Below are 26,620 nucleotides of genomic sequence, written 5' to 3' on the forward strand. Positions count from 1 at the left end.
CCTCCTTTCATATTCTCTTTCTTACATTCCACCCTCTCCTAACAATTGATTCATAGTGCAACCGCGACGTTTTCCCCCTGCTACACCTTTCAAACCTTTTACTGTCGGTTTCCGTTTCAGCGCTGAATGACCTCATAGGTCCCAGTGCTTGGCCTTTGGCCGAAACTCTCTACTCAGTTCAATACATGAGAGGGTTTCTGCTACGAAGGCCTTCCCGGGGGAGGTTGTTTTTTTTTTTTTTTTTTTTTTTTTTTTTAGCAGGTTCTCTTTTGAAAAGTATTTGTTAGGGAGTTAGTTTCTTATTCCTTTCGAATTCATGCAAATGTTGTAGCATGGGTTGTGAAACTTACGAGGTCATGCGGGTGGACTTCATGCCGTGTTACGTGCAAAGATTTTCCTCCATGGTTTCGTCCTCCGAGTCTGAAACGCTTCGAGACATTTCTCTATCATGCCCACTTTACTCTTTCTTCTTCGTCTTCTTCTTCTTCTTCTTCTTCTTCTTCTTCTTCTTCAGCCTCTTTTACTTCGTTTTTGTTTCCCCTTGTCAGTGACCTAAAAAGTTCGCGTTCCCCGTTTGTTATAACGTTCCTAATGGCCTCAGAGGAGGCTCTCAAGTTATTCATGAATTTATACTCCATGAAGGCTTCCAACATACAATGCCTGTTCTTGTTTTCATTTATACATTGCAGCTTTAATGAATGCTGTTCCATCTGCAATGGTAAATTGACTCCCAGCACTCCATTATCTCAAGGTTAGGATCCGCATCAGTGCTGTTCGAATGTTGGCATAAATAAATACATAAATAGGCACATATTTATGTATATACATGTATTTACATACATACAAGCATTAAGCTACAAACGTCCTTTAATATCCAATTCGCTCTACCTTGGAAATAATATATTTCCATGTATGTTACCCGAAGGGGGAATTCTTTTAGTTGTTAATAAGTTCGTCGTCTCGTGGTCCGAGGTAGAACCAATTGGGTATTAAAGGACGTTTGTAGCTTAATGCTTGTATATTCAAGACCCACATACATACATGCCTATGTGTGTGTATTTATGTATGTATGTATGTATGTGGGTCTTGCATTCACAATTTATACATTTTTATTTTCTTGTTCACTTCTAAACACCGTGTTTACAAACTAATGAACAACATACTTACTGGTTGACCTATCTTTTCTCAGTCGCCTATTATTGCATTTAACGGGGCATAGATGAATGTACTCCAGAATGTGTGTTTTGTCATCCATTGCATTTTTTCCAGTTCTGGAACTTGCACACTTAAAAAACTTGTTCTTCTGCCACCCACTGGTATTATTCAAGCAAGCCGAAAGAGTGCGCCACATATAATCCCCAAAGAAAAAAAAAAGTTTCATATATACGTGTGACGAAATATCTTTGGTAATGCAGTTACCAGTTGTTGCTGAGGCACTGACGTGAGGATTAATTTACTGGTAATATGTTTGGTGATATTCCTGACTGACAGATGTCGCTGTTTTCTTGCTTCGTATACCCGCCATTGCCGCTTTTATTTTTCAGCATTTCGATCGTCGATATAACGGGAAATTCCAAACATCAGTTGTTGGACGCTCTGCAAATGGTAGGGGAACCTTTTTTCTCTCCCCCCCCCCCTTCCTTCTTTCCCTCTCCATCGTCCTCCGCTTGAGAAGAAGGAAAAAAAAAACTCATTTGGGAAAACCAATTATGGAGCAGGTGAAAGGAAATGCTTTATGGGACACGTCGACGAAACGTTATCGGGGGGTTTTTTGATAGTATTGGAACCAGTTACTGAACAGAAACAGGTTTCGGATAAACAAATTATAAACTACAGAAGTCGTTGCGAACCATTAATGGTCTGTTCTGTGGCATAAGGCTTTTCTCAGGCTTATATAATAACGTGAATCCGTTCACTGATTGTTGTTTAATCACAGGCCGTCGTGTCGTTCTAATTTTTTTTTTTCTTTTGCGCATGTGCTGCAACTTTAGGTATGAACTTGTAGGGTTTTTATATTATTCAGTTATATAATTTATGCATATAGTCTTTATAGTCCTTAATGATGGTAACATAAGTGTCAAAGTGACAAGTCCCGGCGCTGGGAAGGCTACGTACTACTATCCTGAAGCTCGATTTGATACCTTTATTTTGGTTACGAATGTTGGGGCCAGGGGTGAGGGAAGCTGGCTGGCTTCCGGCTGGGTGATAGCAAATGAAATGTGCTTAATCACCCGTGGAGTATGTTTGTTGCGTATGTGAAAAATACGTAGAATGATGAGTTATATATTGCCCCGTTAAAGTTAAACAAAGATTATACAGTACATAGAAAAAAGAACAGGGATCCTCCGACAACAGCTCACACAATCACTCATATACTTTACATACAAAATTATATAGATTATATATATAATATATATATATATACAAATATATACTGTATGTAATTTTATATGTACTGTATGTGTGTGTTTGTGTGATTTGTTTTTTCGGGTCCCATTGATCAGACGTTATCAGATGAATGGGAAGATACCCGTTTTTTACACTTACTGTATAATCTTTGTTTAACTTTGACGTACCCCCGAAACATCTCACTCGGTCTATATCGGCTTCTTTGTGTGTAGCAACGCAAATACAAGCCAGCCATTTTACAAGTAAAATAAAGGGAAGGAAAAACACAGTGAGTTGTTTGTTTGCATACCGAGACCTGTTCTGAATTAGAGCCAGGCTATAATAGCCATCCTTAATCCTGTTGCTACATTGGTTTTTCTTATGCTAACGTCCCGAAGCCAATCCAGTGGAGATGACAAGCTGAGGGCTTATTACAGTACGTAGTCATAAATAGGATTTTTGTTACTAGAGGCAGTACTTGAAATCGGCATTACGAGAGGAGTATATTATCATCGCGCGCCCTCCCACCCATCGTCTTAGGATCCGTCCACCTTGATTTAAGCTTCGCATATGCGCCTCTCCGTCTCTCACAGACTACCCCGCGGCTTCCCTCCGTCCCAGAAAAGGTGAAGCGTCACTCCTCAGCTTCCTCATCTGGAGAGGAGTAGGAACTAGCGAGGAACTGGCGAGGGTGGGGTAGGAGTAAGAGGATGTGAGGGTTTCACGGCGCCATCTTACCCCTCCTGCATATTTGGTGCGTGTTGTCATACCTTGGAATATGTGTGTGTGTGTGTGTGTATGCAGTGAGGCAGGAGGCTTTTCCTTCTCAATGCGCAGCCCTCGGGTTTAATCACTCCTCTCTGCTTATTGTTGTAACATTATTTTTTTTTTTACTTTTTCAGCCTTGCAGTTTTTTTTTTATTTCAAACTTAAATACATGTGTACTTGTTCTCTGTTAGAGACTGTTGTGTTTTGTGGATTACAGATCACCCCTTTGTACCCCTCTACCCTATACCCCTCCCCCGAAAAAAATGGACCTTACCAAAGAACCGACCTAAGAGGAGGTACATGCTGCATTCTTGATTGGGGCGAATGGTATTCTCATTTATTACCCCAGTAGTTAAAATTCTTGTAACGAATCGACTTTTCCGGACGAGTAGTAATAAGTATTACGAAGCTGCAGCCTCCGTCGTTTAAACGTGAATGCGAGTACGGTTTTCTAACTCTCACTCCATCTCTGTAGGATTTCTCATGTGGTACAGTTTAGCATAGGTTCAGATATTATGCATACACACATGTATATATATTATATATAATTTATATTATAAACATACATAATAACATATGTTATGTATTATGTATGTATGTGTGTATATACATAAATGTGTATATACGTATGTATGTATGTATTAAACTCTTTACTTTTTTCTTTTTTCTTTTTTTCTCTGGTGTGGGTGACGCCAAACGGATACAGCTATTCGATTTTCCAACTAGTCTTCAGTGACCCCGTAAACCCTCCCCCCCCCTTATAAATCGTATGCTGCTACCCATTTACAACTGTGACGGAACAAACGTGAAACGAACACTGCACCCCCCACTCTTGCCCCCCCCCCCCCACAACCCACTTGCCTCCACAACTGTTGTTATTAGCGCCATTTCGGAAGGCTGACTCATCCATAAACTAAGACAGGAATACAAATTTAGTTCAGCAAAAGGGAATTATGCTCGATTTTATCTCATTTTTTATGTACAGATACGAATGTCCTCCAAACGTAAAACATGCCCCCTATCCATGTAATAATTAAAGATGTTTATCAAAATACAAACAGAAGTCTCTATAGACAAAAGGACTGTTAGCGTTTCCCGGCATGAACTGGTGTTTGTGAACGCGTAAAAGATAAGGAACGGCCTTAACCAGGATACCTGTAACACCTGAGGTACGGAAACTGCTGCTGGGTAAACAGCTGAATATTTCGTATGTTGTCATTAAGGTTGGTTCTCATTTCTCTTTTCCTCGTTTCGACCACCTCTTAATGATAGTGCTAACTTCCTTTTATGTATATGTATATGTATATATATATATATATATATATATATATATATATATATATATATATATATATATATATATATATATATATTTTTTTTTTTTTTTTTTTTTTTTTTTTTTAATATAACTATTTGCATCAGGAGAATTTCTCTTGTCCTATATTAAGGATTAGAGTCCTGGTGTTCTCGTGCCTGCATAAAATCAAATTTTCGAGGGACAGAGGCATTGCCGACATTTTGAATTATCTTCATAAATCAATAGAATGATGAGTAAAAAGCCACAATACTGTAAATGAGAGACTGTGTTTTTCACTGAAGAGGACCATTTCGCAAGCGGTGGAAAGCTCCCCAGTTTTATCCTTTTTTGTATTTTTTGTATTTTGGAAAAATACAGTCTCTCATTTACATTATTGTGGCTTTTTATTCATTATTTCCGATCAAAGTATAATGCTGTACCACAGATAATCTATAGAATAGTGAAATAGTTGTGAAATCTCCTCTGCCTGTACCATAAATTTTTACTGTATTCACAAAAGAAAGTCATACTTTGACCGTCGTCAGTAGTGTGGTAAAAAGTGTGTGTATGTGTTTGCGAATGTGATGATTGTCCTTTTTAGTTTTTGTAAAAGAAAACTATTGCTGTGGCTATTTGTCAGTCCGTCCGCATTTTTTTCTGTCCGCCCCCAGATCTTAAAAACTACTGAGGAGGCTAGAGGGCTGCAAATTGGTATGTCGATCATCCACCCTCCCATCATCAAACATACCCAATTACAGCCCTCTAGCCTCAGTAGTTTTTATTTTATTCAAGGTTAAAGTTGGCCATGATCGTGCGTCTGGCACCAATATGTGCCAACAACACAAGCCGCCACCGGGCCGTGGCTGATAGTTTCATACAGCATTACACGCTGTACAGAAAACTCGATTGCACCGAAGAAACTTCGGTGTTTTTTTTTTTTTTTTTTTTTTTTTTTTTTTTCCGAAGTAAAATCATTTGCTATTTGGCATTCATTCTTCACGTCGCATTTTCCCCGAGTTTGGCAGAGTTGACTCTTGGCGCTCGTTTTATCTGGTTGCTTTGATCCGGAAAGGAAATTATTTGGGTTTCAGATGACGTTCTTTTCAGCCGTGTGTTGAGAAATAAGTTATAGGTATAAATCAGTAGTAACATCGAGTTGGTTGGAAACTGATGTAGATCCGAGAGAGAGAGAGAGAGAGAGAGAGAGAGAGAGAGAGAGAGAGAGAGAGAGAGAGAATTTGTAGAGCTGAATTCAAGTACCAGGATTTTTTAAAATCAGAGGTCTCTTGGGCTAGACAAGTACCAAAAACTGCATATCATAGTAGGTAAGGATATGAGGATTTTTGTTTTTACTTCTTCCTTCCGTGTTTCAATCTATTCTTTGTATTGTTATCCAGTCTATTCTGTATCCTTCAGGTTTCAATTAAGAGATGAAACTTTTTATTTTGCCAAGGGACTGGTCTTTCGCTTTGGTCATGTAATCTCTCTCTCTCTCTCTCTCTCTCTCTCTCTCTCTCTCTCTCTCTCTCTCTCTCTCTCTCTCTCAAGCTTAAGCTTTCGATAATGTTGGTCGTGCTAGGCCATGCAGTAAAAAAAAAAAAGTTTGTCGAGCCATCAAACTACTATAGGACCGGCTACACAATATGGTCCTTAATCGCACACGTCTCAAGTGTCAGCTATAATTAGTCTTATCAGGTGTTCCACAGGGTCAGTCTTCGGTCTCATTCTCTTTTTTTCCATCAAGATTAGTACCAATACAACAAAGAGCCAAGTCAGAGACCTACCATGGTCAGTTCAAACGGACAGAACCGTAGCGAACTGCCTTTAAATTAAACAGATGGTATACATCCTATGATTATTTAGAAAAAAAAGGTGGGGGTGTCAGTACCATCTGCCCATTGTGAGTGATGATGATTAAACCAGTTATGGACTGTTGCACACTCCCCACCCAGCTAATTACATCCAAATAAAATACAGAACCCTTGCATGACTGAAAGAAATAAAATTTTTATAGTGTCCGCTGCAGGCATGATTGCCAAATGTTACATGACTTGACAAGTGAAGGAGTTCGTAGTTCTAACTACCCAGCGCACCCGGTAAAATCTGACATATTCACTTATAAATCCCTCTTTAGTCCTTGAAGCGAGTAGATGCCTTTTGCCCCATTCTACACTGTACCATGATCTAGCTAAGGTTGTTTGTGCCTCGTCATGTGCACTCAAGGCTCTAGTTGTCTTTGGGGAAATTTCAAGCAAGCGTGGACTCTCTAACTTTACCCAGCTACATGCTACGCACTCTTGAAAACTCCTGACAACTTTTAATAAAAACCAGCTAATGTACTGTAGTTTATTCCTTGGCTCCACAGAAACTAGGCAGCTTATAGTGGGGGCAAATTCGAACCAATACTCTTCAGTAAAATGTAAGAGTTTGCCCGAGATTTGGAGGAAAACGGAAATGTTTTGCAAAAAAGGCCCAAATCAAGACGCGAGTCACCGTTTCTGACGACTCGGTATGATGAACTTTCACTGACAGAATTACAGTAAACTGTCTTCAATACCTGGCATGGATACTTTGTAAAATAAAATTAAAAAAAAAAGTCAAAGATACGAATGACGTTTCACCAAATCATGGACAAGTTTTCATTAGCTCACCAGCATGATCTCGTAACCCAAACGTCTCTTGTCAAATAAGACAATTGAAGGATTGCTACGTAACCCAACAGAAACGGGAAAAAATACTTTAGCAGCTGGACCCTTCTGAATGTGACTGACCGTCCATATTGTGATAAACTGAAATGGAAAGTGACTTGCAGCGTAGGTACAGACAGTATTAAATATTGTGTATCCTTCGTTATAATTGGGTTCTGATTCCACAGTAAGCTGTAGGTCCCGTTGCTAGGTAACCAGTTGGTTCTTAGCCACGTAAAATAAATCTAATCCTTCGGGCCAGCCCTAGGAGAGCTGTTAATCAGCTCAGTGGTCTGGTTAAACTACGATATACTTAACTTTTTAAATAGATACAAACAATATTAAATATTGTATATCCTTTAAAAAGATATAAACTGTATTGAATATTGTGCAACTGTTAAATCAAGGTGGACTTGGTTCCAAGTTTTTTTAATCCCTTAAAATCAACTTCAATCCTCGAATTGGTGGTAAATGGTCTTTACCCCACCCTGTACAATGCCATAATCCAGCCAGTCGTGGGCATGTTTCTTTGGCACCCAGCAATGTACTCGTTGAACCCTGTCATGGAAGGTGGTGGTTTCTCCACATACCCCCAGTTAGAGTAGGCTTTGTCGTGATAATCGTATCTCAGAAGTACAAGCAAGTCGGGAAGTGAATAAGTTATGTTTATATATATATATATATATATATATATATATATATATATATATATATATATATATATATATATATATATATATATATATATATATATATATATATATATATATATATATATATATATATATATATATAATATATAATATATATATATATATATATATATATACATAGTGTGTGTGTGTGTTTCCTTGTTTTTCCATTATAATTACACCAACCTGAAGCACTTTCCAGTTTTTGGTAATTACATTATTCGATTAGTCTTATTATTTTCAGTTTGTTGGTTTATTGATAAATGTATCATTCTGAAGGCTACATTTACTTTGGTGGGGCGTGAAGCAAGCATGGTCTCGAAATCACCCAAATATCAGTATTAGTTATGTGACTTCTTTATTCTTTAATTTAATTTAATAAAATCAAGTTCCTTTGATTTTATAAATGTGAGAAAGTCCTTTCACTTGTAACATAGTAACTTCACACTTTTTTTTTTATCCTAATGATTTAAGCACTAGCGGATCCAAGGGGGCCACCTTGGCACCCCCCCCCATTTAAAATAATGACGTAATATTAATATTGAAGATTTAGATAATAACATAAATGAGGAAATATAAAAATGGAACAAAACCTGTCATAGAAATAATAAAATTTTGAGAAAAAAATAATAGTTATATGTTTATATATAAATACAGACATATATGTATTTTATATATATGTGTGTGTGTATATATGAAAATTGGTGCCCCCACCATGAAATTTTTCTGGATCCGATAGTGGATTTAAGTGATGAATTTTATGGACATCTACTGTACATGAATTCGTTAATGTATATAATTATTGTGTTCTTTATCTAATGTGTCTTAGTTCTCTGGAATGCATAGTCGCGACCATCGTAAAACATGTTGCCGAAAACGTACTCGAACTGGTTGAGGATTACTTAGCGGCACCCACGAGTGCACCCACCTAAACAACACGCCCAAACCTCACACGCCCACACGCCTTCTAGCCCCAGAATTGCTGGAGTACAGAATTAGAAATTGCTGCCTCAAACACCACCATCCCTATTTTTACCTAACCAAGAAGCCATCACCCATAGCCGCCTTATCCAGTGCTCGTGTTGATCGTGTGTCGACATCTTCCTTCCCCTTACTTCTCTGCCATTTATCATTCCTTCAGAGAGTACGCTTGCGTGAGTATTTTTACTCTGTTGCCGTTCGGTTCTTTAACTTATCATATTTATGATGCCTGCTCATGTTTCCCGAGATCTTCCGAAAATAGAAAAATGATTCGAGTCCATTTTCTGTGAGGTACAGTGGAGTGCGTTACAGAGAAAACGTGTTCGTGTGAAGTTGGGGTAACGTTGAAGTGTGAGTCAGGGTTCTTGTAACTGTCTTTTCCTTCGAGGATTTCTATCATTGTATTTTAGGGGAAGTTTTCAGCCATAGAATAGCTTTATTATCAATGTCGTTATTTTAAATAGACCCTAAGCTTTTCTTTTTTGTCGGTGCACAACCTGAAAATGGCTTCGATTAGGTCTAAGAAACTGTACTGAAGGCTATCCGCCGAGTTGGATCTGCGAATAAATAGTATTAAAAATTCGCCGATACTGGTACATCTGGAGGGATAGGAAGGTGAGGCAAACATAAACAATCAGATACGACATCGGATTAACGAATACAAAAAAAAAAATGGATTTACTGCTCTCGGATTGTGAAGGGTGACTGCCTAGATTGGGTAAATAGGCTAATGACATTCCTTTTATAAGCGCTGCAGTCATTGTGCGTTTTTTTTTTTTTTTTTTTTTTTTTCAAAGTTCGTGTAACGTACTGTAATTTGTCCGCTGTCCCTGGAGACCCCACGTATGGAAAAGCTACGGGCATACAGTAGGATGAAGAAATCGGTAATGTGGGCAGCTTTCAGCGATTGTTGATTATTTAATAGTTTTCATATACCCGTTGAGGCTTGCATTTGTTCTTCGGGTCTTCACTAGATAGTGAACCCGGTATGTATCCACCATTGCGGCGTGTTTAGTACAAGCCCTAGGGGATTACCGTGAAAACATAGACAAAAGACTTTAAATATCATGAAATTGGTGACCCCTAAGAAATATTAGGTCTAGACAACGACCCCCGAAAACCCTTGGGGGTCACTATCTAGGAAAGATCCATTCATCGTAACTACGTTATCATCACCGAAACATTATCAAATGTTAAGAAACTAAATAAAAGAATAACAAGGTTCAATATCATAGATAGCACCCAATATATCAGATGCAGATGACACCTGCTTACAGAGGTTTGCGCAAATTTGTGCGTGCATTACACAGATGTTTCAAGTGACATATAATTGTGAACGCATCAGCTATCACAGAAAGGAAATTTGGCATAACCAAAATTTACATTCTCGTGAATATTGGAAATGCAGACTCATGAATGCCGTGGCCGTTTATCACAAGTAGATACTTCCATAATATAATGTTGGAATGTCTGTCAAATGAAACACAGAGGCCCTGTTTGCGATCAGCGTCAGTACAAAACAAAGCATAGACCATAAGCTACCTGTGGTGGGGACACTTGATACTTGTACGCAGATTTGTTTTGTTTTTTTTAGAATAACGGTGACGTCCGTCACAAAAGGAATCCAAGACCTTGAAGAGATAGTCTCACTTTCGTAGATCTTATTTTCGTGTTAGACGAAAAGCAGATGTTATCAGATATCGGCAGGATTTGAACCTAACCTGAACGGATTTAGTTAAAGAATTGGCTGAGAATCCATAAAGAACTTTATGAAACCGATAACAGTAGATTAAGTAAAATTAGCATTGCCTGTGTTTCGTGGAAATTGCATCGGAAAACTTACCGGTTGAACTGTATGAAGTTGTCAAAAATGCCAAATAAAACCGTGAGTTTGAGAAAGAGCAACAATTACATGTAGCAGGAAAACCACTGAAAGAATAGTGGAGATTCTTAGTTGTGAAGATAACGAGCCGATAAAGGCGTCATGCGAATTGTACACATAACACAACTTAAACATAAAACACACATATACCTGAAGGTGCAAGACTGGTCTAACACGAACTTTGATAAAGTATTACGAGCGTTTGAGGTTTTCAACGTATCAGTTCGATCCCTGCGCGCAAAATTATCAAGTTACAACTGACATTCTGCCCGCGACCCACATGATATTTTTGCCTCTGGGTCTACGGCACACCATGTGACTCCTGATCAGGAAAACTGCAGGATTTTTTTTTTTTTAATGTTGAAACAGCTGAATTTGCTCAGGCGGTATTTCTTAACCCCCACAAAGCAAGGCATGAGCGTTCAGAAAAATGATAGGCCTATATCATTTAAAAAAAAATAGCATGAATTTGCCACTTTAGCTGACTTGGTGATTGTTTCGGGTAACTTATAAAACAAGATAAGAAAGAAGACGCACTTTTAGTGAAATTCCTTCACAGGTATCAACGTCTGACTTCATGTGGACTTAGTAAAGATTATACATGTATCAAACTCGTCATCTAGGATATTGGCCAACGTCGCTAAGTCAGTCTACCTGTTGTACCCCAGGTTAATTGCATATGAATAACATATGTAGGACCAGCACACTATTATATGATTTGAAGATTGAGATTAATGTCGTATAATGTCACTTTTTATGTCAAGATGATGTAATAGTTGGACGTGTTGTATCCCCACACATTTTTTTTATTGTAGAGGCGTCTTGAACAATTGATCTAATTATGGCTTTCACGATTGCATCCCATTTTCAGACTTTGTTTACAGGATTTATTGGAATTATTGGACGAATTCTTGGCGTTGTTTACAGGATTTATTGGAATTATTGGGCGAATTCTTGGCGTTGTTTACAAGATTTATTGGAATTATCGGGTGAATTCTTGACTTTGTTTACAAGATTCATTGGAATTATGGGCCGAATTCTTGACTTTGTTAACAAGATCTATTGGAATTATCTGGCGAATTCTTGGCTTTGTTGGAATTATGGGGTGAATTCCAGACTTTGTTTACGAGATATATTGGAATTATGGGGTGAATTCTTGACTGTTTACAAGATTTATTGGAATTATGGGGCGAATTCTTGAGACTTTTGTTGAAGTCATGGATCTATACACGCGTACAATCCTTGTGCTATAATTTTTACGCATATCCTTTATTGTTGAAAATTAAAATTTTTCCTAAGTGAAAAACAGTTTCCAGGTTTAAGAATCAAGGCTCTTGTCAGTTGTCAGAACTCACCATATTTGCTTTTGAAAGAGGTAAGCGTTAGGAAATGCTACTCGAATGGATACCCTTTCATATAACCCATCAGAAAACCTACCCTAAAAACATTGCCATGGCCCTTGAAAAGCAAAACTACACTTTGCAACAAAATACATGAATTGCGTTGTTTTAAGAATTTGCAGCAGACAGAACATGCAACAGTGCAATCGACAAGGTTTCGCTGACAGACATAGTCGATGCATGTTGTTGTTGTTTGAGGACGGTCCCTGGTGCCGTTTGCACGATCATTTGAGGTGTCGCTATTGTCTGGAAAGTATCGTGAATGTGTGGATTGACGTCCCGCCAGTATGGCAGTGTACCCGTTATGCTAATTTAGCCGATGATTGTTGAGTGCAAGGTGTGTGGACCTTGGTTTAATGTGCCATGAAAACACTCCGGCAGACGCCACGGCCTCTCGGCGAAAAAGCGTTTGGATCGGTGAATAGATTGCATCCTGTTGTCATGTTGTTGTCGGACCTTGGAGACAAGCTAATGAAAGTTAATTTAATGTGATCGCTGCTGCTAGCGGTATTTTCGCCGCCATTACAAACTGTCGGAACCCTAGAGATTTTGCCCCGTTAAAACAGGCACATGGATACATCGTCTAGCTTCTCTCTCTCTTTAGTTCAAAGTTCAGTCAGAGACATAAAAGAGATTCTCTAACAAGTTTAGATACCTCTCTCTCTCTCTCTCTCTCTCTCTCTCTCTCTCTCTCTCTCTCTCTCTCTCTCTCTCTCTCTCTCAACCCTAGATGTATATCCTTGCGAACAGTATTATTTTCGAGTTACTAAAAATACTTAATACTGGCTCTAAACCTTTTGCGTCATCTGTTGTCCATAATGGGTACAGCTGCCTCAGTTTACTTTAATTAATTTTATAAAGTTCAAACGTTCGTTGGTAAATCCATAATTGCTTTCCCCTGTCCTTGTTTACGAAAACATTTTTTGACAGTCCTTTTATAGCCATTGCACGTAACGTGACACTTTTCGATTTGACCACTGGAAAAGTTATATCCTTCGGAAGTTGTAAAAAACAGTTATTTATTTGCTTAGGCCTTGCTAAGGAAAAACACTTAATATGTTAAGGGGCAACTGTTTGTCTTGATCGTTACAGTTCTTAGTGTTTTCCCAGAATTCTCGCTCGTGTTTGGGGCATCGTATAGTATGTCGGTGTCAAATGGCTATGACAGGGTGAAAACAAGGTCTGTATTGAGTATGGTTGAAAGAGAAGTCTTTTGTCGAGTCTGAATCCGTACCTGAATCAGGCGGGAGAGCAAGAAATAATGGGTGTACGAAGTGGTTTCACTATATAGGAAAGTGACATGGAGAATGATGTTGCTGATGTGTTATGGAGGTCTTGCATTGAATGATACTGGGATGTGTTATGGAGGTCTTGCATTGAATGATACTGGGATTTTTGTAGTGTTTAGAAGAGGAACGCCTTGAGATTGATGTGATTATCGTGTGTTAAGAATTTTGAAAGTATAAAGGTGGTCCCAGTTAGAGAGGAGGTGTTCAGAATGTAGTTACAAATGTGATTAAAACGATTATCTTAAGAAAGGGGGAAAGCACGAGTGAAAAGTTGGCCAGGGTTACAGACTCCCAAGCAGAAGGAATATGTGAGGAGGATGCAGAACTTAAGGATATTGTATTTCAAGATGCGAGGGTGTAAGGACAAAAAATAAATACTATGTATGGAAAATGTCCTTAGGAGGAGAGTATAAAAAAGGAGATATTAAAATACAAGAATGATTCTTAGCTGCTTCCCTATGGAGTAAAACAAGTTGTACACCAGTAAATTAAGTGTGGAGAGGAAGGTGAATAAGCAGTCAGATCTTGGAAAAGGAAACGGTGGAAACTGAGAGATTATTTTCCGAAGAGAGTGCTTTAGAGGATCGATTGAGTATTTCGAAGAGTTGCTGAATCTGGATGGAAAAGATGCAGAGAAGGATGTTGCAGGATTGGAAGGGCTTAGGATGAATTTGAGATTGTATATTTGCTTTTTATGTTCATTAGTTGATGTTTGTTTCTGCTGACATCCCTCTTAATTTCTTAGTTGTGGCTTTTAAATTTATAAAGCTGTTTCATTCTCGTAAGAAGTAGATACTCTTGCTTTTGAAATAAAGCACGTACGTGTGTAATTGCTCATTCATCATTGTATTGCCATTTCTCCTTACGTGCAACGGTCTGCAGTTTCTAACTCTCTATGAAGTTGATTAGTCAACCGACCTCAGTGATTTCATCTCTTCCCACTGCACTCGTTATTACGATGTAACTCGATGTTCGACCCTATTTCCTGCAGTGCCTTTGCACACCGGTCCTTCCGCCATTACTCTCACGAACGGGACGATAAATGGAAAATAATTAGTTGAGACGATCTGAAGAGATCGTACGTGTCACATGATATTCCTTTGGGCATTTGTGCTTGTGCCTCGTACTTTATGTTTAAACAAAAATCATGCCGTGTGAATCGGTGTAAGTTTGGAAAAAAAAAAATCTACGCACCGAAAATTTAGCTAGTTTAATAGAAGTCTACTAAAATGTATTTAATCAGAAGTGCTATTTAGAGTGTCATTTAGCCAATGTTTGGTAGTAGTATACTTATATCTACTGATGAAATTAAAAAGTTGCGTTAGAAAAGTATATTGAATCGATTACAGACAATTGTCATAGTGACGACATGAACTTGACTTATCCAATACTGAAGATATCACAGAAGATCGTTGTTTGGTACTTAGTGCCAGCTGCCTGTTGACTCTCTCATAAAATATTACTCACAGGTGGTTATGGTAACTTATAAGCTAACACTTGAACACTACATTGTTACACAGGAGGTCAGCTCACCTTAATTGTTAGTAAAACATTAACTTGCATATACAACATATATATATATATATATATATATATATATATATATATATATATATATATATATATATATATATATATATATATATACTTACACTATATATATATATATACATATACATACATACATATATACACACACAGTATATATATGCATATATATATGTGTGTGCGCACATGATTTAATCATCAGATGAAGTCACGGGGTATATTTAAAAGGAAACGACAGAGTGCCAAGTACTTGGCACCATGTCGATTTCCTGTAAACATTTCCTTTGGCGTCAACATTTATATATATATATATATATATATATATATTATACGTATATATGTGTATGTTTATGCATATACATACGTACATACTCACATACATGTATACAGCCACGTGTCACCTAACAGAAACAAAAATCGCCATTAGGTGTGTAAAACTAATGCACACGATTAGAATAACCTGAGAATATGTATGTATACTATATATATATATATATATATATATATATATATATATATATATATATATATATATATATATATATATATATATATATGTATGTATGTATGTGTGTGTATGTATGCCCGCAATTGTCTGTCGTCTGCAATTGCGGACAGACTGAACAGCCTCGCTGCATGATTCTGAGTACAACAGACACAGCCAATAACGATGATTATTATGAACAAAACACGAGTTGACTTGATACGAGCGAAAGACCATAAGCTAAAACGTCCATTATCTTCAATGAAAGTAGCCTAAGACTATGTTTAAGAATCCACTCTGAAATGATCACATTAAATTTCTTTTGTCCTTTATAAGGTTGACTTTTTTTTGTAACATTTTGTACATTCTACGATATTGCAAAGATTTTTTGCCCTTAACTTATTCTTAACGGCAATCGTTACCAAACAAGCCTTGGCTTTACAACGCTAGATAACCCCATTACTTCCACAAGCCATGGCCAGCTTACCGTAACTCTGTCGAATCCTTGTAAATGTTCTGCTGTCCGTCCAGGGAATTCTCCTTTTCATGCGTGGATTTCGCTTTTGTGTTCGCGTCCCTTCTTGTGTCAACATTATCGTTTATTCCCGCCTTTGACTCTCAGGCTCTGTACAGGACGTGTACTGCAACTAGTAACCAAAGATTGGAGTATGCATACACACGCTCAAACTAACACCTCTGCACGCGTAACAACAGAATTATACATCACGTATAGGAAGTTCAGTTGTTTATTTATTTAACGTAGTTTTTTTTCTTGTTATAAAGACACTTTTTAGAGACAGACAGACAGTGTCGGTATTTTGGGAAGAGGGGACATCCGAGTTTTAGAGAGAGAGAGAGAGAGAGAGAGAGAGTGAGTCCGAAATGAAAGCAACCCAGATTGACATGGGATATCGGAAATAGTTTAGGCTGCATATGCCTTTTCTTCAGCTTTTAAATTTACACCGTACCTTTCTCAATCGTGTGTAGTTGGAAGGGAGGAGACTGTGTAGGTGTGGAGTGTTCAGTTCTCAGAGTTGGCGAAATGATCACAATTGTGTCAAGCACGGAGTAGCGTTAATATGTCATGAAATTGCGTCATCGTTACCAGGAAGTATGGCAAGGTGATTTGAAAGCAAACGACACCGCCAGATCCCCCTGTTGCTCGTTTTAATTCCACTTCTAAATTAGGTCAGTGATTCTTTTCCGTGGGATTTTCTCGTAAATACTCCCTCATGCTAATACATCTGAACTCACACTACAGAACTGGTGTGCTATTCCTTTTAATGACAGGCAACAGGACTTTATTGGAGGGGTGGGTACTGTTCTCAGCTAGCACTCGATTCTCCGACCGGCCAATGAAGAATTAGAGGAATTTATTTTTGGAGATAGAAATTCATTTCTCGCTATAATGTGGTTCGGATTCCACAATAAACTGTAGGTCCCGTTGCTAGGTAATCAATTGGTTCTTAGCCACGTAAAATAAATCTAGTCCTTCTGGCCAGCCCTCTGTAGGAGAGCTGTTAATCAGCTCAGTGGTCTGGTTAAACTAAGGTATACTTAACTTAATGACAGGCAAATCCAGGAAAAAATGAAACTAGTTTCATTTTAATTAAATATATTTTATATTATTTTAGAATCAAGATCGACTTCCCGTGGAGAAAACTTTCTTAATATTAGCCGCTGCATAGACCTAGGAAGGCTCATCAGCATCATATCGAACCCTCTTCAACACAAACTCTTCTCTTCTTCCTCCCAAGATCTCCAAATGAAACGCTGCTTCTTCTTCTCCACAAACCAACTCTTGTCGCACACTGAAGTCATCTTTTCATCTAAGCTAACACACAAATACATGTCGCCATTGAAATATTACTGGCCATTTACCACAACTCTGTCTTGATGATAAGATAAATGCCACTCTGTTGTCACATTTTGGAATGGCCCGATGTCACATTTTGAATAACGTAATATTAAGGCAGTCATGGGTTTACATTAGGTAATTACTCATTCACTTTTGGTATAACGGAATTTCCAGGTTACTAATATTGTCAAAATAAATGTGTCAAACTTTTGTAAAGGCCCATCTTTTAACCGGCAGTGTTCAGTGGTTACAACTATCATGAAGGCCTATGGAAAACTGGCTTTTCGTGTGATTGCCAAAATTAGTTTCGGTTATGGACCTCACCCTTTCAGGTTGGTGTAATCGCCTTTTAATAATTTTTTAGAACCACAATTTGGCTCTACCGCTTCTAATGAGAGGGCCTTATGCAGGTTAGGGTAATAATTTCTCCTGGTTATTCGGGGACACTTTTACACGAGTGAAATATTGATAAACTTTCTCCTTGGAGAAAGAACTCTCTCATCTCACAAAAGCTGTGGATCAGTTGACCGAGTTGTCGCCCTTTTATGGTTTCAGTTTCTGAGAGTTCTTGCTCATTGGGTCACATAGCATAAATACAGGTATATGGATATATACATAAGATTGTGACAATCGTGCACCAGCTCTACACTGCACCGTGAGATTTATGTGCCACTGGCACCCGATGTATGTAGCGGCGACCAAAAGATAAAGGCAAGGTAAAGGTGTTGGTGAATGTACGCGTACATCACTTGTTTTTTTTTTAACACTCGCACAGATGTCGCCAAGGGTCAAAGGATCTAGAAGACGGATGTCATTATGCGAATGAGGGCCTCAGACCCCCTTCGTGAACACCCACGCACAACCTTATCCTTCCCTTCCCAACGGCGTCGACAGTGAGGGTTTTGAAGGTTAAATTCAGCTGCGAAGGGACTCCTGAATATGCAGGGGCTAGTTAATGTCTAATGCCCTGCCTCGTAATGTCTTCGCCAAGCGACTTGTGTTTAGCGTGGGTTTTTAGTGTTTCGGTAAGTGCACCTTCGATCTTGGTCGGCGTTTCGTGATTCGTCCTTGAACTGGCAGGAAACTTCCTTTGCTCGGTGGGCCGGAACGTTTCATGTGATAAGGAACTTTGGCAGTTTGAAGTCCCCGAGGCGGTGTGAATATAGTTTTGTTTTACGCATTGGTTTCTTCATTTGGACTTTGCTTTGGCGTATAGTGATATTTCCTCTCTCTCTCTCTCTCTCTCTCTCTCTCTCTCTCTCTCTCTCTCTCTCTCTCTCTCTCTCTCTCTCTCTCTCGAACATAAATCAGCTTTTGCCAGGTGTGTTACAAGGTTATGAATTGCAAACTCAGCGCTTTACGTTGTATGTGAAACCGTTTCACATACGATAACTGTGTTAATTTAACACACTCTCATTCCTTCTCAGTGTGATCAGAGAGGATAATAAAAGTGTTGCTCGGTGTCACATAATAATGCTTTACTACTCGTGTAAATAAATGATTAAACTTTTAAAAGGTTTATCACGAAAGTTAGAACGATGCCATCGAAAACGATAGGGATCATTACCCATTTGTGATCTGGGAATTGACACTAGGAGAGACTTCTGATCCCGAGGAGAAGCCAGTTAACTCAAGGCTTCTTAGCAATCACCTACCCCGGAACTCCATCATGGAGGAAAGCTGTTGATGCCTCGTAGACTGGTACGAGTTCAGACGTGATCTTTCTTATCATTAGTGTGGGAATCGCTGTAGCTAAGGATGCTATCGAGGGAGTTAGCATTGAGAATTATGAGCGGCGGCCAGTCCCTATGGGCGCGTTATTGAAAAGACAGGTCGATCCTGATTCGCTTATATAGGACCTACTTAAATCTCGGATATTAGTCATTCAGAACTTTCCACTTACTTATGGCAGTATGCATGGAGTGTCAGTTAGAACGCAAGCAAGATATTTTTTATTCACAAGGTAAATGAACAGTCATTATGATCATCCTAAGCAGTAGATTTGAAATTTAGATTAGGGAAAGTACGTGAACGTATAATGTTAACAAATTGTACCGCTGTAAAGATCATATCATTGAAGGAATCTAGCAAAAAAAAAAAATTATGAGAACCGTAGAAATTCACTTGAATTGAACCATGCTCGAAGGTTTGTACTTAGTTTCCCGAAGTACAAAGAAAGTCCATGAAAAATTGAAACCGTCGGTATGAAATCCCCCCCAAAATATTTGACTTTGAGTCACAAGATGACACGAGGTACAATTCAAAACGAATCCTGTAGGCGATAATTTCCCATTTAAATAGATGTACAAGGTCTTCCAGAAGGAATGGAAAGTATAAAACCTTTCTGTCAGTGAGATGAGAGGTTCTGGATTTAATTAAGATATTTCCTATGGAGTAACATCACATTTTACAGAGAGATTTATGTATTCTACGGTGAGGCTTATTAGAGAATTAATCAAAGTTGCCATACACCTGTTGACGTTTTAACGAGCGGAGGAGACAAAGAAAAGGTGATTTTTGGATGTTGAATGGTTTGTGCGATACATTTATTATTCTCCTTGCATTTGAATACATTCTTATCTATTTGTTAATTCATTTTTTCTTTTTAATGAGTGAGATCTTCTCATCCTGCGTTTCCCTTGACTTTCTCTTGCTTCGTAATTGACAGCATATTCTTTGGACACTTGAATTTCAAGTCAGTGGCCCCTGAGGGCTTGTTCTAGATGAATAGTGTTCATCTTCTGAATATTATTATTAATACAAAAACAACAGGCAGAGCAGGATTTGATATGAATGAAGAACAGGGTATTTCTGTACACAGAAACGCCATTGGAAGATGCTTTTTTTTTTTTTTTTTTTTTTTTTTTTTTTTTTTTTTGAGGCGAAGAGAACGTAGTGAGATAGAAAGGAATAGTCGTTCTACTGCGTCTTCCCTGGGCAGGAGCAGGGAGGTCAATGCCGGGAGTTGTATAAAGCTGATGAATTTGTGGAAGTTTTTTGCACAGGGCCTTCACTCGTGATTCCGCAGACAAGGCTGAATGTGACACTTGACTGCTGTTTTGGTTCTATCTGGTCCACTCCTTGCATTGGGAAACTGCCATGGCTTACTAGTGCTGCGCCCGATTCACGTCTGCTAGGTCCGTGTGTAGCGCTTTTCACATCGCCCACTTGTCCGCCCAGCTTTTAGTGGGTAGCAGCGCCGGCAGGGCGGTAGAAAAGGGGCGTAGCTTCAGTACCATCATCCCTATAAGAAACTTGCTGACAAACCGGAAGGCTGCACCCATGTGGCGTCATTGCCTTCTTAAGGGAAGAGCGCATGTTTGAAATATATATATATATATATATATATATATATATATATATATATATATATATATATATATATATATATATATATATATATATATATAATCTTGATAAATAGGATCGGTTAACAGTGCCATTTACTTCAATAGAAATTGCATAAGAGAGATATATCATCATCATCATCATCATCGTCATCATCATCATACTTCTTGCCTCCGACGCCGATGGTTTTGTTTCTGATTCACGCGTGACTATTTTCATACTCTCAAATATTAAGCAGGTATTTCCGCTAGCCGTCTACGCTGTCTCGCGTCTTGAGTGTACGCCTGAAATCGTCCCCTGCCTGCGTTTTTCCGATGAGTCTTCCTCACCCCACCACCTCCAGCCAATCTCTGTCAGCTAGCAGCCATTATCGCCATCCCTTAGGCGAGAGTACCCTGTTACTCCCCGCCCCTCTCTCTCTCTCTCTCTCTCTCTCTCTCTCTCTCTCTCTCTCTCTCTCTCTCGCTTATGCTCTTATGCTCAGCTGTTGAATCCCTTTCTCTCCTCTCGGTAAGAGAGTCTGTGGTGTTGCGAGTGGCCCTTCGTTGGGCGCGGGCACAGATTAAGACGCGGGCATCGTAAGTTCGCCTTGATTTGAGAACTTTGGAAAATGAACACCTTGCTTAAGTGGATTGTGTTTAGTGAAGCAGTTCCCCAGTTCTCTTCATATTACAGCAGTGCAGGTATTCAGGGAACTGTGACGATATTCAGGAAACACTCGAACGCAACTTATTCAAGTAATGACCTCTTGGGAGAACCAGGAATCGGTCTTGAAAATATCTGTGATGCCGATTTCTTTGAAATAATTAGGTTTCAGTTTCTCAAGGCAGTGTTTAATTTTGCCGAAACAGTGAGCGAAGTAGTGTGAAAAATTATACGAGAATATTGTGCTTTCATTTTTAAAATCTCTATTGATTTTAAACCCGTGTGTAGGTTTCTAAGTAACTGACCAGTAAGTTCGACTTCATAGTAAGAGTAAAAGTGATTAAATAGCGCGTTGAAAGTTCTCACAGAACTTACGGTGAGGTTTGATTAGTGACCCCGCTGCTGGCTTGACCAGCTCGGAGCTCCCGATTTGGTCATATTGTGAAAGTGCTTGGCAAGTCAGTCCTCCTGTCGAGGAAGGAAGTGTTCCTCTTTTATTTCCTGCTCTTATTTTGTGCCTCTTGTGTGTGGGGAGCGTTTTCTCTTTTGTAACGCTCACGGCCAGATACGTTGTTCACGTGTGTGTTATAAGTTCACAAGATGTAAAAGCTAGCAAGTGGCCTTTCAGGAAGGTCATTTCATAAATAATCTCACGTGAGAAGGTAGACATAAAAGTTCGTCATAAATTTGCGAGGAAATATCTTGGTTACCATAGTTTTTGGAGCGTTGGTGAATCGAGTGTTGCTTAAAGTTGCATTAAACAGAAAACCTGTTTCCAGGATGTTAAAAATAACATGGTTTGGATGTGAGTGTTCATGATAATAGGGGGTGAAAATTTTACAAGCATTCCCGGTATATTAAGAAGTCGTCAGCACCATTTCACATTTTAAATGTTCTGCATCGGTGCAACATTAAAAAGCAAGGTGCAGCGGCTTCGGGGTCACCTCCTCGAGTGACTTTCACCTCATGACTACTTAGGAGTTTCTTGTCTCCCCATTTTGCTTCTCGGAAGCTTCTTTCAACGAGAAAATTATGTCCAAAATACTAATCTCGTTTCTTGAAAGTCTCACTCATGCCGCTTGATGTATTTCCGCTCTCTCTCTCTCTCTCTCTCTCTCTCTCTCTCTCTCTCTCTCTCTCTCTCCCTCCTTCCTTCCTCATTTGTTCGTACGAAGCTCTCCCTACCCAGGTCGTGCCCCTGCCCAAATACTATTTCTGTGCCCAAAATCTGTCCCGCGTCCTTTATTGTTTAGGTTTTACATTCCTCTTCCCTCGTTACTCTACCCCTTTGCGTAATTAACAATCTCTCTCTCTCTCTCTCTCTCTCTCTCTCTCTCTCTCTCTCTCTCTCTCTCTCTCTAATGACTTTCCCTTCTGGAGAGGAGGAGGAGGAGGAGGAGGAGGAGGTGGTGGGGGGAAGTAAAGGGACAGAAGGCTTCGAAGATTGAGGCAGAGTCTGTTTCGGCTTCTTCGACTCCATCTGCTTATTTCGTGACCTTAGTGGTTGTGCGCCCAGCTTCATGAATATTTATTTCGAGTTATCGTAGAAGGATGGTTTAGGACACTTTAAAATATTAGTTATGTGTTTACGTTTTATCTCTCTCTCTCTCTCTCTCTCTCTCTCTCTCTGTGTGACTTATGTAGGACACTGTACAATATTAGTTATATTTTCGCGTTTTTGAGAACTCTCTCTCTCTCTCTCTCTCTCTCTCTCTGTGTGAGACTTATGTAGGACACTGTACAATATTAGTTATATTTTCGTGTTTTTGAGAACTCTCTCTCTCTCTCTCTCTCTCTCTCTCTCTCTCTCTCTCTCTCTCTCTCTCTCTCTCTCTCTCTGTGAGACTTATGTAGGACACTGTACAATATTAGTTATATTTTCGCGTTTTTGAGAACTCTCTCTCTCTCTCTCTCTCTCTCTCTCTCTCTCTCTCTCTCTCTCTCTCTCTCTCTCTCTCTCTCGCGAGAACTGAAATTATAACATGCTTGAATAAATATACAATTCTATTCCCAAGTGTGAGAGCGTATTCGACCGATTTTCGTCTATTTTACGAGTTACGATGATAACGTTTGCGATGCAATAGTTTTCACCTCTGTAAAAAAAGAAGGACCCGTAAGGACGGAATTCCTGAATTCGCGTTTCATGTTTTGGCCAATAGACCGACCAGACACGCTTTCTGCTTTGTTGGACGGTGGGAAATTCCAAAGAATGTGGGAAATTATATGGAATATTGTTGTAGAGAGTCATGCCAGGTCATTCAAAGGTTCTGTGTTAAAGGTGAAGGAATGTCTTGCATAATGTTTCCTAAGATGTTGGGATGGTTGTGCAGTCCAGTGAAATGTGGAGCTGAACGAAGTGAGGTGCACCTCACGTGGTGCACTGTAGGCATTACTCAAGGGTCTTTGCAGTTTCCCTTCGGGCCCTTAGCTGCAACCTGTATATCATTCCTTTTATTGTACCTCCGTTCATATTCTCTTTCTTCCATCTGACTTTCCTCAACCCTCTCCTAACAGTTGTTTCATAGTGCAACTGCTTTGAGGTTTTCCTCCTGTTACGCCTTTCTTATCTTCTTACTGGCAATTTCCGTTTCAGCGCTGAATGACCTCGTAGTTCCCAGTGCTTGGCCTTGGGCCTAAATTCTATACTCTATTCTATTTATTCCGAACGAAGCGAGGTATGAAATCTCTGCAGAACTTATTTGTTCTGTGGAACGTGTGTAAAGAATTCGTTGTTTATTTAATTACTGGCACATGGAGTGTTTATTTAATGAGAGGTTTATGGAACTACACGGATGAGAATTGTGAACTGAGACACTTCTGCAGCTACCTGGTCATTACAGATTATAGATATAATTCATGTATAGTTCCTCGTTGGGCGAGTCGGTAGAGTTGTCGCCTAGCACTTGCCGGGCCCGGGTTCGAGTCTCCGGCCGGCTAGTGAAGAATTAGAGGAATTTATTTCTGGTGATAGAAATTCATTTCTCGCTATAATGTGGTTCGGATTCCACAGTAAGCTGTAGGTCCCGTTGCTAGGTAACCAAAATGGTTCTTAGCCACGTCAAATAAGTCTAATCCTTCGGGTCAGCCGTAGGAGACAGCTGTCAATCAGCTCAGTGGTCTGGTTAAACTAAGATATACTTAACTTTTTTTTTATGTCTTTTTGTACTCTGCTTCAAGTAATCCCTTGATCGCCATAGCGTGCACCACGCGCTTCTTGTAGTCTTACCCTCTTTAGTTCTTTCTTAAAGCGGATAGCTGAGGAAGGAAGAGCAATTTCCAGACATAGAGAGAAAAACGGATCCCAAATGCCACATTATTCCAAGTCCCCACAAGTGGCTGCTTAGTTTCCTGCACTCGGGTTACATTCTCGAGAATACTTGACGAGTCCAATTTGGGAAGCGCTTATCTAGTCCATCAGACGCCGTCTTTTTAGAAGGTCGTTGTTTTTCGTTATGAATAACGTGGCCTCCAGTGTCAGACGTGTTTTCTTCTCGTTCATGTGTATGATTTACGGAATATCTTTCAAGTTTCTTGTGACATCCTGATGAATCATCTGGGTACTTTGTGCCCTGGAAGTCCTTAAATTTGGTTGTGATGTCCGGGCTTCTCTGGTCTTATTCACCTTTGCTTATATTAGTAGTTATCCTGAGTGTGGCCTATGACTCAAAGCTTGCCCTTAATGTTATAGATGAACTTTGACACAAATTAAGTTTGTTAATTCTGTTTCTTGAATTAGCGATTGGACGGATTCTGAATTATCATTGGAGGGCATATACCAAAAAATAATTTACAAGTTCTAATTACTTCCCGATTTAAAGCATTGACATTATTATTATTATTATTATTATTATTATTATTATTATTATTATTATTACAGATATTTTTTGTGGTTAATATTGTTGACAGTCTAAGTAAAAGTCGTGTTAATAAGCTGATTCCGTGAAGAGTTAGTGCGGCAGGAATAACATTTTTTAAAGGGCATTATTGATAGTGTCTACCTTACGTGTGTGCATTCTTAATTGGCTGCAGTTTTATGTTATCATCATCGTGTAACTTTCCGTCACTACTTCTGGATGTGACAGGGATGTCAGACATTTCCAGGGGAGAAGAGAACAAAAAATGAATAGATGTCAGGGTGTGTCATTATCATGCATCGTGAGTCATTTTGAAGGTTCGCCATAATTACCGGAAAGCCATTTTGTCTCTTGATGAATCAGAGGGAAATAATGTGGCATTCTGTCTTCAGAGTTCTTGAAGCCTTTGTTTTCTTTTGTCTCTCCATTGACGAGGCCATATTGTTTATATTTTTTTTTTTCCTGGTGATTATCTGTAATTGCACAGGCGGTTTTCTGGGTTGTTCATTCATACTGTCAGAGAAGAGGCGTCTTGGAATGGAAATGTATCGCGCGTTTGTCGTGCTTGTGCACTCATCCTTAACGTATTTTGTCATTATTTTCCGAAGGCCCTCATTAAACGCTCTCTGGTATTGAGTGAAGAAGGAAGAATATCAACTGCTGTAGTTTCCCTTCCAGACGTAGTTGATGTTTTATGATTAAAATTTCAGGTTTGGTTTTTTTTCGGTATCATTAATTAACGTCAGCTCCCCGACGAGGAAAAATCTCTCGCTTATCGGGCCATGATTGCGGTAATGAATGTGGAGTTAGGAATTCTCCGTAATGAGTATTACTTTTCAAAACTTGGGTTTTCTGTTAGCATCGCAATCAAGACGGTTTTTTTTTTTTTTTTTTTTTTTTTGAAAGCAGCGTCTCGTTACCTGACTTTTAGCTTGGCTTCGATTTTATCTTGTATAGACACTCTACTTGTTTTAAGTCGCCGAATGGCTGAAAGCGCTTCAGTTTTCGGCTTTGAAGGTAATTTGCATATTCACTTTATGCAACTGTTATTTCTTCATACATAGTTGCGCTGTAGGAATGTAGATGATACCTTGTTGCTGAAAATTTTCGCAGCATAAGCTGCTTCCTACACTTACACGGGAGGGTGTATTAGAGGCACCCCGTAAATCACCCCTCCCCCCTTTATACATTGTGGTATTCATCTCTGCTTAATAAACACCCTTTTTCTATTCTCCTCCCTAGTGCCACTTCTAAATTGTACACCATTTACACCAATTTATTGCCCTCCATTCTTTTCCCATTACCAAACCGTCTCAAAACGCTTTGATCTATCCCTTCACTTACATTCTTAATCTTTTTATTATTACCTTGTGTTTCCACATTTCTCACCCTCTCCTGTTCTTTTTGTCCGAATGCACTTCATACGAAGTGGACCTCAGGTGCCCAAATCTTTTCGGTTATACAGGGAATTGCAACAAGGAATTATGAAAGATTTGCCT

At 39.1% G+C, this 26,620-nt stretch overlaps 1 protein-coding gene across 15 annotated transcripts in view; it reads left to right on the plus strand.

Moving 5' to 3' along the window:
* The window catches only part of capt (adenylyl cyclase-associated protein 1), a 190,066-nt gene that overhangs the window by 105,093 nt on the left and 58,353 nt on the right, over window positions 1–26,620 (plus strand). Inside the window, exon 1 of one of the 15 annotated variants that reach the window (XM_067121588.1) lies at window positions 20,899–21,200. The exons of 13 other annotated variants lie outside the window; for them this stretch is intronic. The gene's annotated coding sequence lies outside the window, so the exon portion shown is untranslated. Of the gene's footprint in view, window positions 1–20,898; window positions 21,201–26,620 lie in introns of those variants that run through there. One more of the 15 variants, XM_067121583.1, reaches the window with a different exon arrangement.

The sequence above is a fragment of the Macrobrachium rosenbergii genome, chromosome 19 (genome assembly GCF_040412425.1).
Source record: "Macrobrachium rosenbergii isolate ZJJX-2024 chromosome 19, ASM4041242v1, whole genome shotgun sequence".
Classification (NCBI taxonomy): domain Eukaryota; kingdom Metazoa; phylum Arthropoda; class Malacostraca; order Decapoda; family Palaemonidae; genus Macrobrachium; species Macrobrachium rosenbergii.